The sequence below is a fragment of the Dromiciops gliroides genome, chromosome 4 (genome assembly GCF_019393635.1).
Source record: "Dromiciops gliroides isolate mDroGli1 chromosome 4, mDroGli1.pri, whole genome shotgun sequence".
NCBI classification, from domain to species: Eukaryota; Metazoa; Chordata; class Mammalia; order Microbiotheria; family Microbiotheriidae; genus Dromiciops; species Dromiciops gliroides.
The window spans coordinates 252,323,222-252,331,211 of record NC_057864.1 but is presented as its reverse complement, the minus strand read 5'-3'; the positions used below and the strand labels follow the sequence as shown (position 1 = coordinate 252,331,211).

General features: G+C 41.3%; 1 pseudogene; it reads right to left on the bottom strand.

The window, feature by feature from the left end:
• Positions 1–2,756: 2,756 nt before the first annotated feature.
• LOC122754984 lies at positions 2,757–3,629 on the bottom strand (annotated as a pseudogene).
• Positions 3,630–7,990: the final 4,361 nt, after the last annotated feature.

The following is a 7,990-nucleotide window of genomic DNA, read 5'->3' as shown; positions in this document are numbered from 1 at the left end:
CCCCTCCTCCCACCACACACATATCCCCTATCCCACCTTCTGGGAATATTTGCTTCTCAAATTCCTCCCACCTTTGAAGTAGAATTGAAGCCAATGCTGATTTCATTTCAAGATTCTGAATGAGCCCTCTTATCTACATCTCTCCATTATGGAAATGACACTCAGTTCTGCAGTTACTGTCTAAAATCAAACCACAGTGGCACATCCAGTCTCCTGGTCCTCAAAGGCTCACAAAGTTTGGAGTTACCCTGGACTTACCTTTCAAGTTAGCTGTGAGAATTAAATGAGATAACATACAGACATCACTCTATAAACCTTAAAGCACTGTCTAAATGCTAACTATTGTTATTATTTAAATAAAGGCTTACACTAGTCAGCCCTTGAGGGCCCTGCCAACTCTACAGCTATGATTCTAGGTAAATTCCAGATCACCTTCCAGCCTCTTGTATCAGAAAGGATTACCCCAGAGTCCTGGGGTAGTCATACATTTCTAGGAGTTTGGAAGGGTATAGGAACCATTCAATTAAACTGAATTTCTAGGATCAACTTGGAGCTCACAATGTAAACTATAAAAAAATAGTTTTCTTCTCACCAGGACCCTACAATCTAGTTATTGATGTTGCATTCCCACTGTTACCACCCTGGTTTAGGCCCTTACTGCCTCTTGTCTAGACTATTTCAAAAGCCCTCTAATTGGTCTCTTTGCTTTCAGTTCCTCCCTCCTCCGAAGCTATCTCATTCTGTCCACTGTTCACATCATGTCACTTCTCTGTTCAAACATGTCTAACACTTCCAGTGGCCTACAGTATTAAGTGTCAACTCCTCATCCTGGCATTCAAGGCTCTGCACAATTTGGCCCTGCTCTAGTTTTCGATCCTTATTTGTGATTGTTCTGGAGTCAGCTAAAACAAGCTCTTTCAATGGAAGCATTTATATCTCAGAATTAGCAAATGCTACAAATCAGGGCTTGATTTGTAGTTTTGTTAATGGTCTAGACTTAAGAAAGTCAGAAAGGAAATGGTAGTAATACAGATTAAATTTTAAAATGTGTCTTGGATAGGTGTTTCTTTTGGGGGGGGGGTGTTAGTTTTTTGTTTGGTTGGTTGATTTTTGAGAGTCAGTTATTAAACATTGACTATCACCCTCCTAACCATGACACTCTTTCTCTCTCTGAAAAAAAAATGAACTCTTGGATGGATTGGGCCAACACTGACGTTCTGCATAAACCCCAGCCCCAACTGAAGGCTTCTGTACTGGCATTATTGATTGAGGTAGGAGAAGTGGGTGCTCAGGTTTTTGTATTATATGACACATTATATTAAAGATAGACTGCTAGAGTGGAAAGAGTCCTACATTTGGAGTCAGAGAGTGTGGGTTCAAATCCTGGCTCTGTTCTTGACAAGGTGTTTGACTTTAGGCAAGTCACTTAATGTCTCTAAGCCCCAGGTTTCTCACCAGTTAAATAAGGGATTGGACTCAATGACCTCCCCCACCCTGCCCCGAATGCCACTTCCAATTCAAAATCTGTTATCCACTGATGTAGTGCAGGCAGGTCACAACCTCGCCTTTCTCTACCATGCCACCAGTCTTGGTTTGGTTTCTGAGGTTGTAGAATTCCCTTTCCCTGTTCTCCAGGCCTCAACATCTCTATCAGAGACCTGGGAAAGAAAAGATGGGATCTGACAGAGGGAATCAGGGGCAGATTTATGGAGGATGTGGAGGGGATCAGCTATGATGTTCCTTCCAGAGCTAAGTCTATGATCTATGATAAGTAGGTTTAGCTTTTTTTTTTTGGCAAGGCAATTGGGGTTAAGTGACTTGCCCAGGGTCACACAGCTAGTAAGTGTTAAGTGTCTGAGGTTGGATTTGAACTCAGTCCTCCTGAATCCAGGGCTGGTGCTCTATTCACTGCGCCACCTAGATGCCCAGGTTTAGTCTTAACATGTGGTTGTGAACAGGCAGCTAGGTGGTACAGTGGATAGAGCAACTACAGTCAGGAAGACCTGAATTCAAATCTGGCCTCTGACACTAGCTGCTTGATCCTGAGAAGTTTACTTCTCCCTGTTTGCCTCCGTTTTGTCATCTATAAGATGAGCTGGAGAGGAAACGACAAGCCACTCCAGTTTCTGTGCCAAGAAAACCTCAAATGGAGTCACATAGAGTCATGGGGCAGCCAGGTGGATAAAACAGTGGATAAAACATGTGCCCTGGATTCAGGAGGACCCGAGGTCAAATCTGGCCTCAAACACTTGACACTTACTAGCTGTGTGACCCTGGGCAAGTCACTTAACCCTTATTGCCCTGCAAAAAAAAAAAAAGAGTCAGACACAACTGAAATATGTCTGAACAAAAGCAACATGGTTACTAACAGTACTGGTTCCTGGCAAACTGTTATTAGTCTGCAAAATTTATACTATCAAACTATCAAAGATCTGGAATTTTGGGGGACAGCTAGGTGGTACAGTGGATAAAGCACCAGCCATGGATTCAGAAGGACCTGAGTTCAAATGTAGTCTCAGACACTTGACACTTATTAGCAGTGTGACACTGGGCAAATCACTTAACCCTTCGTGGTCCACAACAAAAAAAAAGATCTGGAATTTTTTTTCTTTAAGATCCCCAAATGACTTTAATTTTATTTCATTTGCTATACCCAAATCATTAAATCTCACAGTGATTTTGGGTAGGGAAGGGGGCAGGGAAAGGCTGTGGATTAGATCATGGCTGAGTGGGGTATGTCAGTGGGGCCACAGGCCTCAGTGGGGAAGCTGAAGGAGCACTAACTGTCCAGAAGGCAAGTAGGTGATGTTCTGAGAGCAGGAAAGCTGGTATGCGATGTCTTCTGCAGCCTCCACCTTACTAAGCTCTATAAGGCCATCTCCTCTGGTGGCCAGTGAAATGGCTATCAGCTCAGCTGCTTTGGAGTCGCCTTCTGCTGAGATGATGGCTGCTTTCTTCTGTTGCTCAGCCTTTTCCACTACAAATCTGGCCCTCTCTGTTTCCTGCTGAGCCACCTGTTTGGCTTCTACTGCCTCCGTGAACTCCTTCCCAAAGGTCAGATGTGTCAAAGAAACATCATCTAGGATGAGCCCAAAGGTCGCTGCTCACTCTGTGAGGCCACTGCTCACTTGCCTGGAGACTAGCTCTCTCTGGGTGATCAATTCTCCAGCATCAAATCAAGCTACCACTGACTTGAGGATCTTAGTGGTTATAGATGGCAGAACTCACTCAACATAGTCCTCGACCATGCTGGTGAAGATACAGGGCAGCTGATTGGCAACAGGTCAGAAGAGAATACGAAGAGTGATATTGACATTCTGTAAATCCTTGCTACCAGTGATTACTGGGACATTTCATAGCCGGGAATGGCATTCAAAAATAATTGGTTTCTGTACCCATGGGATGAGAAAATGAGTCCCTTCCCCTACAACAATGTCTTGGACTCCACAGAACCTATCAATGATGACAGCTCTGTGGCCAGCATCCACATTATATAAGGCAGAGTTGACAACTCCTCCTACAACAGCTAAGCCCAGGCCAAACTTGCCAACAGCTTCAAACAGTTTAGAAGCCATGTCTCCTCCAGATGCTCTTGGTCTTCTGCCTCTCACACCAGACACCACTCTGACCTCCACATGAATTCCCCCAAGATATGGAATTTTTTTTTAAAGTTTTATTGATAACTTTTCTTTTTACATCACATTCATTTCTGTATGGACTTTCTCTCCACTCCCATCCTTCCCTGCTTCCCTTCCTAACAGGAAAAACAGTAAAGCAAAATAAGTGGATACATAAAATGGTACTGATAGCATATGCAAAATTCCATACCCATAGTCTCCCAATTCTCCAGTGAAAGGAGGAGGATGAATTTCTTCATCTTTTCTCTGGGACAATATTGGTGTTGATAAAGATAGAATATTTAATTTTTTTTTAATTTTTTTTTTTTAGTGAGGCAATTGGGGTTAAGTGACTTGCCCAGGGTCACACAGTTAGTAAGTGTTAAGTGTCTGAGGTTGGATTTGAACTCAGGTACTCCTGACTCCAGGGCCGGTGCTCTATCCACTGCGCCACCTAGCTGCCCCAGAACATTTAATTTTAAAACCGAAAAACTTATATTTGTTTTTGTTCCTTCCTGTCTCCTCTTGTATCTTCTCCTCATTCTCTTCTTCCTTCTCTGTCTCCTTTTCCTTATCTTCCTCTTTCTCTTTCCTTTTTTCTCTTTCTCTTCCTTCTTGTTGTTCTATTTCTTCTGTTTCTCCTTCTGCTGCTCTTCCTTCTCTTTGTGTCCTCTTCCCACTCCCACTTCCAGCCCTGACAGCCTTATCTTAAGTCATTTCACTAAGAAAGAACATTGAGGAGAATTTAAATATTTCACTCTGTCCACAGTGTTGTCTGAGCTGGAACAAATTTGAACATTTCCATGTAAAAAGAGGAATATAGATGAAGCAATTACTCTCAATACCCCTTTTTTTTTTTACAGATAAGGAAACCGAGGCCCAGAGAAGGAGAAAGACTTGTCCAAAATCACACAGAACCAGGATTTAGAGGCTTGGACTTTGGTACCTGAGTATAATGTTATTTTTGTGAACTGTTTTGCCTCTAGGAGTCTGTGAATCAGAAACATCCTGCCTTTAACAGACAGGTTTAAGTAAGTAATAAGTTTTATGCTGCAGGCTGTTAATCTCTCACTGTGATTTCATCAGCCTGTGAAATAACTCTCTGCATAATATATATTTCAAATATTTCCCCTCTAGTTCAAATCTGTGATTTACTGTGCTGATTGCCCCACATACAATATGGTACCTGGGATGAGATGTTGTTCCCAGCAGCTTCCCTTGGAAACCCAGTCCCAAGCCTGTTGCATGCACAACCTTATACTAGGTACTAGCACTGGGCAAGGAAGACACACACATGAGGAGTTGGACCAGAAAACACAGTACCTGCTCTTCTTGGACTGAGCTAGAAAAGTTGTCTTTTCTTAGAGAAGGGGCTTGACCTGATGGAAAGAACTAGTCATTTGCTGTGTGACTCACTCTGATTGTCAGGTTCTATGTGGATAAAGAAGGAGAAGAATTGGGGAATTAATAATTATTCCTGCCATGACTCACTTGTAGGTTACAAGGATAAAATGAAATAATATTTGTGATGGTGTATTGTTATGCCAAGCCACTTATATACTACATTTTAATATACATACATGTATATATAAAATTTTATTTTATACTATATTATATTATTTTATTATATTTTATTTTTAATATTTTTATTACTCAAATATCACTTTTCCCTAACTTCTATTCCAGTCTCTCTTCAACCCACCAGGTATCCAATGTCACCATCCATTCCTATACCCTTGACAACTATTCAAGGCTCTCTACTGAGACATTTCTCCTTAACCTGCTCTCTCTGGGGATTATTGTATATAATACCCTAGTTCCCCTATTCAAATCTAAACACAATTTTGTGTCCTACCATGTTTGGGCCCCTCTCTTGGATAAATGACAGCCAGTGAACCAGATGAATTTACCTGTATAAATGGAAGCTTACCACTTTTCCTTGCTAGACTATTGCCATGCCTTAATCTGAAAGCTCAGATGTAATTGAGGCATTTCAAGCATCGTAACAGACCAGAAAGAGAGGAGCCATATTGTAGGTAATACCATCAATTTTTGAAATAAATTCATTTCAAAGCAAGCATTTATTAAGCACTTGCTATGTGCAGGGCATTATATGCATGGTGGATATTGTGTCAGGTACTGGGGATACAAAACTGAATAAAATAGTTTTTGCCCTTATAAACTGAGTGATGGAGTTAGAATCAGCCAGAGATTTGGATTTGAGCCCTGCCTCTGATACTTGTGAGCTGTGTGATTATGATCATTAAATCTCTCATCTTGTCACTTTGTCCATCTGTAAAATGGGAATAAGGCCCAAAACTCTCAAAAGGTTATGAGATTATGTATACACATATATATGTATGTGTAGGTTGTGCTTTGTAAATCTTAGACACTATATAAACTCAGATATTTTTTTTTAATTTTTTTTAAATGAGGCAATTAGGTTTAAGTGACTTGCCCAGGGTCACACAGCTAGTAAGTGTTAAGTGTCTGAGGCCAGATTTGAACTCAGGTACTCCTGACTCCAGGGCTGGTGCTCTATCCACTGCACCACCCAGCTGCCCCATTCAGATATTATTTTTGTTGTGGAGTTTATAGCCTAAACTGGACATATACTATTATCGTATGGGATAGATTTTGGTAAGTGCATTGGAGAGCTCCAAGCCACTATACTTGCAGCTGTTGGTGGTGGTGGTCCTTCCTTCTTGATGAGGACCAATGATGTCAGGAGAGTGATGTCTTCACTTTCAAGTGAATTGGATTTAAGTGAGACAGGACTGTGCAAAGTCATCAGCCTCACTCTCCCTTCTAGGGTCATCTGAGTCCAATGGTAAAACATAGGTCAGGACAATTGATGGTGGCCCAAGATGCAGTGGGAGACCTTGCCCTTTTTAAACTAAGGTCTTTACAAGGTCTCAGTTTGTCATAGGCAACACCCATTCAGTGATGTTTCATACTTTCTGCTGATAAGAATAAGAAGGCTTCAGGGAAGAGACAGCATTTGAGCTTGGCGTTCAAGTATGGTAGTCATTCCAAAAAACAGAGATGGGAAAAAGGCATTCCAGGTATGGGGATTAGCATAAGCAAAGGCAAGAGCAGGAAGGGAAAGAGAAGGGAATAAGTACTTATTAAGTATCTACTATGAACCAGGCACCGTGCTAAGCACTTTATTACCTCGTTTGAGCCTCATAACAACCCTGGGAAGTAGTTGCCGTTATTATTACCATTTTTGAGTTGAGAAAAATGAGGCAGATGGAAGTTAAGTGACTTTCCCAGGGTCATAGAGCCAGTCAGTATCTGAGGCCAACTTTTAATTTCAGGTTTTCCTGTCTCCAGGCCTAGAGCTCTATCAACGAAGCACCTAGCTGCCTCTGCAAGAAATAGTTGGATGTGTCCTGAGAGAACTCTGAGACAATCTGTTTGGGGCATAGAGTACATGAAGGGAAGTGGTATGAGATCAAATTAGAAATGTAGGTTGCAATCAGAGGATCTTAACTACCAGGATGAAGCATCTAGACATTATTGAGTAGATAATAGGGTGCCATTTAAGTTTCACGTAACCAACTCCAAGGTCATCTGGGAAATGAGTTGAGGATTATCTGCTGTTTCGGAGTGTTTGTGCCTTTGTATCATCTGTCCACCCATTCTTTTCCACCTCCATTATCAATGACAATCAATATTGAAGGGCATACCCTCCCCAGGCCCTTTTTATCCCCCTTTATTCCTAGCTAACATCACACAGAAAGACAGTGACTTGGTACTGTTATCTCATTAATGCTCTGATTTTTGTCTGGACACCAATTAAATACTTCCGTATTCCTATCTAGCAGCTTGAAGAGCAATATTGGTTCAATGTATTAAAAGGAAAGTAATTAAATATTTGTTCTGGGGTAATTGTATATAAATTGCATGACAATTCAGTTGGTGATGTAATTAGTAAATCTTAATTAGGAGGCACTTTTACAATCAATGTTTAATTTACTAACAACTGTTTTTGTTTAAGTGAAAAAATAATTATCTCTGACCCTCTGCTCCCACACTCTTGTTCTAATCCCTCTCTTCACAGTCCAAGGAGGGAAGGGGGGTTAGAACCCTTGACTGGGAGTCACAAGAGATGGATTCTAGTTTTGACTCTGTAGCTCCCTGTGTGACCTTGAACAAGTTATTTCCTCTCTCTGAGCTATAGTTTTCTCACTGGAAAAATGAAGGAATTAGCCTTGCTAATCTCTGGAGACCCTTCCAGCTGTAACATTCTGGGATTCTGTGAACGTCCCACCCCCAACTTGTCTTTTAAAGCAGGCAGGTCAGAAGTACTAGCTCAAATAATGGTAATGCCCATGTGATTTTTATACCAAATTGACAAACTAAATGAA